Raw genomic sequence first — 10,022 nt, 5'->3', positions numbered from 1 at the left:
AATAGGAATCACAGGGCTCAGACCCGATGTCCTCCATAGCTCCGAGGAGCTGACTTCTGGCAAGGTGGAATGTTTAGAGAGCTTAGCAGGAGAGTATTTTGCTCCTGCATGGTTTCCTCTTTGGCCTGATAGTGATTAGCATAATACCAGTACACATTTGAATCCCTCCACAATGAACCCTCAGATTCCACCAGAGACACCTTATGATCCATTCCACTTCTGACAGTAATTGTACGTAGCATCACAGTGGAAGTAAAAACCACTGGGACTTTGAAAAAATATTTGGATAGAGAAATACAGTGAGTTGTGTGAGGTTTTGGTAGCAACAAAGTACTCATAGGTAAATTAGATGTTTGCCAGCAGAATGTATTCTATCATATAGACTTTAATTCCCTATTTTTTTAAAACCAGAATCTATGAGTGGTGAGTAATATGAGGTCTGACAATTAAGTTCCCAAACTTATTCTAGAAAAAGTGCAACACATCTCATTAATGAATATCAATATGGCCACCTTCAAAGAACTCCACCTGGGAAACTGCTCACTGATGCCGGCACCCAGTTCATCCATCAAAACAATTTTGGAATTATTTGTTCTGGAATGGCCATCAGAGTTGTTGTATTTTCCTTGATGCCCTGAATGTCATCAAAATGTCTTCCTTTCAATATTTTCTTTATTTTTGGGTAAATAGAAAAGGGGGGTCAGATCAGGTGAGTAGAGAGGGTGTTCCAATACAGTTATTTGTTTACTGGCTACAAACACCTTCACAGACAGTGCTGTGTGAGCTGGTGCACTGTTGTGATGCAAGAGCTCCTCTGGGATCATTTTTGCACAAACCTCTCATGCCAAAATTTTCAGTTAAGATTTTCATATTGTTTCTCTATCGGTGTCTATGTACATTGATTTGACACACAATTTGACAAACTTTTGCAAGGTTTCTGTCAATTCTACTTGTTACAGGCAGTCCTGACTTCTCTCCATTAAGGATGCTTCCTCCACCCTCAAAAAAAGTTTAATCCATTTGTACACTGCCATTTTATTCAAGACATTAATCCCATAAACTTGGTCTAACAGGTCTCTGACTTCTTTTCCACTCATGCCAAGTTTAATAAGTAATTGAATGTTTGTTCATTGCTCTAATTCAAACAGCACACAAAAACATGCAACAAGAATCATGAACACCACTCAGCAAGACATGCCACACATTGACACAAACAGAGCTATAAGACATTGACATACCAAGTTTATAAAACCATTCCAAGGTTTTTGTACAGTGCTGCATGTAAGCACATAGTGGAAAGTTTGTGAACTTAATTGTCGGTACTTATAGGTAAATGTGAATTTGGAGTGTTTAAAACAGTGCTTTCAATATTTGATAATAAGCATGGGACCACAGAAATAAAGTCACTGAATTGCTCTTGGATGTAAAAAAATGTGGTCAATGAATCACTAACAGAAGGTGTGTTCAGTCAGTGTTAGTGAGGGGATGGAATGTGTCGTTATCACGTTGAAAATCAACACCAGCAAGATAAGCCAATGTTCATGGAAAGTATGAGACAAGGAATATAATCCGGAACCATTCATATTCTAAAAATATAGAAATAAGGGAGCACACAGAAAGTTGTTGGGCTTTCTTTGTTCTTGATTTAAACATGCATCATAGTGGTGGCATAGTATAGTAGTTGCTCCCAAAATTAGGCACATGAAATGCCCCATAATCTGTATTAAATATGAATGTGATGAATCTGTCCCAGCCTTCTCTGCCCTCCTATATAGTCACACATATTGATCTGAGTCCTAGGAACTCTTCTTACTTTTGCCATTAGACATTTTCTAATTTCTTATTTCTTATTTAAGATTTTTTAAAGGCAGATTCAGGTCAACATTAATAACTGAACAAAATTTCTTAAATAGAATTTATTTGAAGGTGGGACTAAGCCCACCACCTTCTTGTACTCTAGTTTTTGGTAGAGGCCACTACTCCATGGTTTGGGCTATTTCCTTGTAAACCTGAACTCAAATGCCCTGAACACAGATGCATATGTATGTCTACTACATTTTAGCAATACAATTTTTCAATCTGAATAATCTCAGTTTATTAAAGTCTTGACATGTACTTTATGGTGGAAACTACCACTTGTTCACCACAATACCTTTTTCATTCCTTCTTAGGCTATAGAAGGACATTACATCTCTAAACTTTCTTTACAATGTGGAATAGCCAAATGATGCAGTTTTAACAAAAGGAAGGCAAACAGAATGATGTGTGTCACTTTCGGGCTAGGTTCAGAAAAACTGTCTACCTAAATTGCTCTGTGATTTTCTGGAAACACACACAGCAACCTCTGAAGTCACATAGTAGCAGAAATGTCATCAGCCTAAATCTGTAAATAAAAATTTGGGACAGATCCACTGTCTTATCCCTTACAGTTGCCAACCTTGGGGGGAGGGGTGTCTTGGAATGTTGTGTAAGCAATACATAAATTTCATGGCATTGAACTACATGTTTGAGTCTATTTATTACTATAATATATGCTATATTAAAGCTTCTATAAATGATGCACTCAGTTTTTCTTCTTTATTTTTCTTTATTTTTATTTTATTTTAAAATTGTGGGGTACAATTGTGGGGTACAATTTTTATTTTACAATTTTTATTTTAAAATTTTATTTTAAAATTGTGGGGTAAAATTGTGGGGTACAATTGTGGGGTATACAAACATTCATTGTGCAGATACCCTTACTGATGAGGTGTGCCCCCCTTCCCCAGACAGATTTCCACTACTGTCAATCCCACCTCCCTGCTCCCCCTTCCCCCTGCAGTTTCTCGCTACTATCAATCATTTTCTTATAGTATTGCAATAGTTGTTCAAGGCCCACTTATGAGTGAGAACATGTAATACTCAGTTCCTTGTTTATGTGAAAGATCACTCAGTATTACAGACTCTAATTCCATCCAGTTCATGATTGCTGCAATGTTCATGATTTTGATCTTCTTTATGGCTATGTAATAATCCACTGTGTATATGTACTGCATTTTTAAAAATTCAGTCCTCTTTTGATGGGCAGCATGGTTGGCTCACGTTCTTGCTATTGTGAACAATGCTGCAATAAACATACATGTGCAGGTATCTTTTTTATAGAGTGATTTGAGTTCTTCCGAGTATATTCCCAGTAGGGGGATTGCAGGGTCATATGGAAGGTCGATTTTTAGAACTTTTAGGAATCGCCACACTGATTTCCACAGAGGCTGTACTAGTTTACACTCCCACCAACAGTGTAGAAAAGTTCCCTTTTCGCTACATCCTCTCCAGCATCTGCTATTAGTTTTTCTTCTTCATATATTTATTTATCTCATAAGTAAGTATTTGTTTCATGTATAGAGTGTATTAAATGAGATCATAGATGCACATTGGCTGGCATGTACTCAAGGAACAGTAGTTACACTTACTAATCTAATTCTAAGTCAAAAGGAATTCCTAGTGACTCCCTTGGATAATAACTTGCTGCAAAATAAAACATTTTCATCCCTTGGGTATTAGCAGGCTTCATTACTCAATTTCAGTGATCAATCCAAATGGATAGTACCCCAAGAAAGTTTTCTTTATATATGGTAGAAAGTTTCTCTCTCTCTTTCTCCAGCAAAAAGCTTTACTTTCATTTGGTCCAGGGCTTGGGAGAAGGCTCCAGGGTGGTTACAGGCTGCCTAGTGGCTGGAGGGAGAGGCTCAGGCAGAACAAGTCCTGATCCTTTGAGAGGGGCTCCTAGCTGTGCTTGAGTGTGGGTCTTTCGAAGAGATACTCGGGTCTAGCCAGCCTGCGAGGGTTGGTCAGGTGGTCGCCCAACTTCTTGATGAGTTTCACTTCCCTATCTAGGAAGTGGTTCTCCAGGAACCAGGAAGTCACAGAGATGGCGGTCTGTGCTGGCAGATACCAGGGCATGAAGGTCCAAAAGGGCTTGGTTCAGGTTGTTCTCCAAGGTCATGGTGGCTTCCGTGGCGTCCAGGGTTTTACCCCACTCATCTTGACAGGGCTTCTGGATACCCCAGAAGAGGGTGCGGCCGCCACGCTGGTTTTGCATCTTCAAGAGATGCTCGTCGCCTTTGCGCTTCTCCTCCGCCAATTCGCAGAAGTGGCCCACACTTTCCAGAGCCACATTGTCACCGTGGAAATAGAGGCCCAGAGAGAGGTAGGTGTAGGCGGTCCGCAGATGCAAATTGACCATGCGGTTGACGGCGGCCTCCACCTCGGAATAATTCTGGCGAACCTGGGAGCTCACGTTTGGTCGGCAAGAAGGAGCCTACCGCAGAAACCGTGGTCAGGGGTCCCAGAAACAGGAGGTGGCCCAGAAGGTGATCTCAGAGATTGCAAGTGGGGAGGAGATTGGAGGGCAGTGAGAGACTGGAAGAGAGGGAGTCCCCGTCCCTCCAAACACTGTTGAAGCAAGAGAGAGCCGGACCCCCGAACGTGCTGCGGAAAGTTTCTATCCCTTTTCTTTTTCCTCTCGTGGAATGTCTATAACTATTTTTTTTTTTTTTTTACTTCCATGGTAGGAAGAGCTCTAAGTTGGCCTTCAATTATTTCACTTCCTTAAATTCCCATCTACATACAATTACCCCTGTCCTTAAGTTCAGGCTGTCTCTAGTGACTTGCTTCTAGCCAATAGAATGCAACAAACAGGGTGGATGTGAGTCCCATGATCCAGTTACAAAAATGTATCTTCTTTCTATCTTGCTAGCACACTCTCTTTATTGCCTTACATGGCCTTCACACTCTGGAATAGCAAGCTTCACAAAGAACTGAGGGTGAGCTTTGACCAACCAGCAGTGAGAAACAGTAGCCCTCAAGTCGAACCGTCTCTGACACATTGAATCCTACCAGAAAAGCTGAGTGAGCTTGCAAGTAGATTGATCATTCCCCAGTTGAGAATGATGAAACTGCAAACCCTGGGCTGACATCTTGATTGCAGCTTTGTAAGAATGTGAGACAGGGAATCCAGCTAAGATGTGCTCGGATTTCTGATCTTGGAAAACTCTGAGATAATAAATATATCTTGAAGTTGTCAAATTTGGCGGTAACTTCTTGTGTAGCAATTGATAACAGATCTCTGAACTAAACTTCATTAATAATCAAAATGCTTGTTCTCCAAATATTTTTCTTTAATATGCATAGTCGAAATTACCATTTTTCTATTTTTATAAAATTTATATGAGTATTTATAATAGTATCCATGACATTTTATTTGTGTTATAGTTTCATGCCAATTTAATACTTCCTAATAGAATATATTCCTCTTGAAAATTTACTTCCCTTCTTGAGGGGAACAATGATATCTTATCCATTTTCTTTGTGTTTTCTGTGGTATTTGACCAATGCAATGAATGACATAAATTTAAAATAATGTTCTATATACTCCCTTGGAAATTTACATCTACAATCAATTTAAAATGATGCTACAAATTTCCCTTTCCAATGAAAAATAACTCATTTATATGAAATTTTAGACAAAGTATTTTTCCAATTAAAATTAAATCTATTTTAATAAATGCCATGTATAATGAAGTTTCTAAGATCATTAACTATACATTTGTTCAATTTAACTAAATTTATCTTTAGAATTTCTTTTTAGAAAAAATAATTTATTCAGAGAATTTCTCCTACTACAATTCAGCAAAATTAGGAACTTGATTCAGATTTACTAAATGCAATTTTTTATAGTAGTACTGTAAGAAGCTTCATAATACAGATACAAGTTGTATCAAAGCATGTAAAAATATTTAGTATCTAGCAATCCTGTATCATTACTGTAAACTAAAACACTAAAAAAAGTATGTATCTAGAAATTACCAAAAGTAATAAATAGAATGTATGTGCATGTCTGTAAATGTATATGCATGTATATGTGTGAAATATATGAGCTGGAAAAATTAAAATTTGGTTTATTAATAATAAAGGACTTTTTTATATTTGCTTTTTATTTTATCTTAAATTTTATTCAAACATTTTTAAAATCATTCATTTTAAAATTTATTTTTGTCAAATTATAATCTTTTATCACTTAATAATAGAGGATAAGAAACCTTTTAAGCACATAAAAAGATGACATTTTGATGGAATTCAGTTGAGTAATAATTTTATCAAATAATATATTTCTTTTTAAAAATACTATTAAATAAAATACCACACACAAATTGGGCAGAATAGAAAGAAAAATGTCATTTTAAATTATCTGTCCCACCTTACAGATAACTGTGTATAATTCTACAATTATACAATGTGTTGATATATACTTGAAATGCGTGAAATAGGGAAAGAATAAATTTATCAATACATTATGACAATTATTCTATGACAGATATTGAGATTCTTTATACAGAAAAATATCTGCCTAAATGATGCATAAATGCTAAAACAAGAAATTTATTAAAGAAAAAGCTAGAAATGATACTACCAAGTGAATGATATTCTTCTCATGGTAATTCCCTGGGGAAGTTTGTATGCAGAAATTATATTATATTCCAACTGAGAAGTATGTAAGTGTTGCAATGATGCTGTCACTGTTCAAAACAATTTTGAAATATCTTATTTGGTGTTATGTGAGTGTCATTTGATAAACTCTACAAGAAAACGTAAGGAAGCAAATCCAACCATCATTGATAAAATGTTGTCAGCATTGAGGCTATGCACATAAAAGTGCCATAGGTTCAGAAGGCAATTCCAGAAAATGAGTTGAAAAGTGTTGAACAGTAGTACAATAGTTGAAAAAAGTATACAACCTTCCAAGATAATAGATCCAAGGAGCACAGAATTACTTTCTTGATAATATAAATATAGTATGTTTGCTTAAAACATTCTGCTAATGCTTTTTTCATCACCTCACTTTCTTGTGTAACACTCTGCATACTGGACTTTATGATGATGTATATGATGAATATAAATATACAGGCTTGAATAGGTTTATTTTGCTATTCTACAGATCAATTTAATGTTACTTCTCTAAGACTTATCTGAATACTAAATTTGAATATTAATAATATTAGCATACATTTTAATATAAAATATTCAAAAGTAAAATATTACTTAAAGCATCCGTGCAGCTGGATGAATAGAAAATTGTCTTTAAACATATTATTATTAGAAGGCAATATAGAAGAAAAAAGCTTAATATCTTATCTATTGCATTATAGTGATGAGAAGATTCAGACCGAGAAAAGTTAGTGATTTGTACAAAGCTAAACAATCTTCCAGATGTGGAAGACATCAAAGGTACATAAATTCCTGGGCCAAAATAATAGCAACTAGGGTATTTTAGTTGCTGTTAGGTGACATAAAAAGGCAAAAATCAGTGGCAGTATTTTGGGGCTTTTATCTATCCAGTTATTTTAGGTTGTTGACTTTTTGAATGTTTTGGTACTTAGGGTATTTCAATACAGAGAATGCCAAAAAGTATACACACATTTTAAGTATGATGTTTATTCAAAAGATGGTGTTAATCAAATGAATGCTAGTGTCACCATGCGACAGGCAGAACAGTCAAATAAAATGGCAGGAACATGATTGAGCAAATGTGATACTACACATTGCTACTGTAATTTAATTCAACTTCAAAAAGTAATACATAAATAACATCTTTCAAAATGTGTATACATTTTTTGGCACCCCCTTTATATTTAGCAAACAGTACAACCAGTACAAAATTAAATAAAATCCAATATTGAATCTCTTCTTAGCTACATCCCTTATTTTTTTAAGCATTAATCATTTTATATCTGGACAGTTTGAGTTGACAATCTTCTCAGAAGACTTTCCTTCTCCAGTGCACTCTAAAGTAAAAAGTAAGATGTTCTTTCTTTTAATGAAATCTAAAGACTAAATTCTTCAGTCTCTGTTGACATTCAGTAATCCTCTCAGAACAAGTAAGTATGAACAGGTATATTTATAAAACAAGGTATCCAAAAATATTCTAATTATCTCTTAAACTGCCCTAACCACACATTAGTTCTTTTTTTCTGTAAGCCACTTTTACCTGACTGGGAACAGAACTGATAACTCAAAGCGAATTGGGAAACATGAACAAGCAATAGTACTAAACAGGGAAACACAGGATGTTCAACCTGTAGGGTAATAATAGCAATATGACTTTATGCTCTTTTGGGCCTTTGCTGTAAAAACTAACCAAGAATACATTATGTGTGAAATGTGGTGGAATGTGCGTTGATCTAGATCAAGTTCCTTTCTTTAATTTCCCCTTCTGCACCATCTTTTTTTCTATGCTTCTCTTTCATTTTCTTCTTCTGTGAGTGCAGCATACATTTTCCAGGTTAAAGCAGTCTGAAGTACAAATTTTTAAAAACACAAATAAAAAGAAAATTTTCAATGCTATACACTTTTTTCCCCAGTAGAATCTCTAGAATGTCAACCCTGTCCCAGCTTCCTCTCTCTATCTCTCATGCTTTCAACACAATAAATGTTTGTATATCAGTAGTTAAGATCACAGAGCCTAGCTAATTGCCTGAGTTAAAGACCAATTCTAATCCTTAGCAGATGTATAGCATTGAGCAAGTTCTATATGTCTCTGACTCATTCTCTTGTCATAGTAAATGATATAATATTAATAACAATGAAAACAATTCGAGATCATAGAATTATTGTGAGGATGGGTTAATGTACATAAAGTACTCAGGATGATGCCTAGCACAGAGGAAGTATCTAAAAATTTGTTATTGTTGACATTTTATTTTTAGACATTCAGATATTAAGTGTTTCAAGCCTACTTCTTTTAGTTGGAGCGTTTCTCTTTGTTTCTGACTATACCTGTTTTTTACCTCTTGTTTAACTTAACATTTCAATTTTTCAAACTTCCCATACAACATGATTTCTACCACCACATGACATTCAGATTTCTCTCCCTTCCCAGTCTCCTCAACCCTCTACTGGCATCCCATCAACTAAGATTCAGCTAATGCATCTCAACTTGCTTCTTCAAGGTAAATCCTCTTCTATCTGGGGCACTGCACAGTGTTTCAGGAGCACAGTGGTTTGAGAGACTAAGTCTTAAAACTGAGCCTTCACTCCTGTGTTTACCTATTCTCTCTGTCTTGAGATTTTTATGCAATAAACACCAGTGGAACAGGTGTCCAAATACTTGATTTTCTAGCTGAGGGCTAACCACCACTGAGATTGTTAGCAAAAATAAGATGTATGCATACAAAATTCAGATCTGCTGATGACAGCCACTTTTTCAATCTCATATTTTTATTAATGAATAAATTAGATAGAATTATCAGATCCTTTCCCCCAAGAGAAATAGATTTAAATTTCCTCACGTGTGTAGTACATTGCAAGTCTTTAAAGCATAGCCTTTTCAATTTTATTACCAACTTAACTTATTTATTTATTTATTTTTTGGGTTTTTTTAGAGTTGGAGTCTCACTCTTTGTCACCCAGGCTAGAGTGCAGTGGCACCCTCACAGCCACCACAGCCTCGACCTGCTAAGCTCAGGCGATCATTCCACCTCAGCTTTCTGAGTAGCTGGAACTACAGATGCACACCACCACATCCATCTAATTTTTGTGATTTATTGTAAAGATGAGGTCTCACTAAGGTCCTCAGGCTGTTCTTGAATCTCTGGGCTCAGGCAATTCTCTCACCTCGGCCTCCCAAAGTGCTGGGATTATAGGCTGAGGCACGGTGCCCAGCCTTCACTTGTTATTTTATATTTATTTGTTTGTTTACTTATTTATAGAAAGCAGGATTTATTGAGAGGACAGAAAAGCACCCACAGTGGGAGGGGACCTGAGGAGGTTGCCCCACTTGTTATTTTAAACATTGATATTCAATCTCATTTCCCCATGTTGGGATTCAGAAGCAACCTAAAATATGGTGCTTTGAGGTACTTAGCTAAAGGAGAAGCCTCAAGATCTTTCTTTCTTTTTTAATATATTAATCAATATTTTTTATTATGGTTTTGTGGGGTACAGTTAAGGGTTAGGTGTACAATTACGTTTCATTCAGGCACCCTGTT

At 36.0% G+C, this 10,022-nt stretch overlaps 1 pseudogene; it reads right to left on the bottom strand.

Annotated features, from left to right (window-relative positions):
- Positions 1 to 3,762: 3,762 nt before the first annotated feature.
- Positions 3,763 to 4,297, bottom strand: LOC103272329 (annotated as a pseudogene).
- Positions 4,298 to 10,022: the final 5,725 nt, after the last annotated feature.

Source organism: Carlito syrichta, unplaced genomic scaffold (assembly GCF_000164805.1).
Source record: "Carlito syrichta isolate Samal-C Ts95f unplaced genomic scaffold, Tarsius_syrichta-2.0.1 Scaffold312224, whole genome shotgun sequence".
In the NCBI taxonomy this organism is placed as follows: Eukaryota; Metazoa; Chordata; class Mammalia; order Primates; family Tarsiidae; genus Carlito; species Carlito syrichta.
The sequence above is the reverse complement of the archived record's forward strand: the minus strand, read 5'-3'. Positions and strand labels throughout refer to the sequence as shown.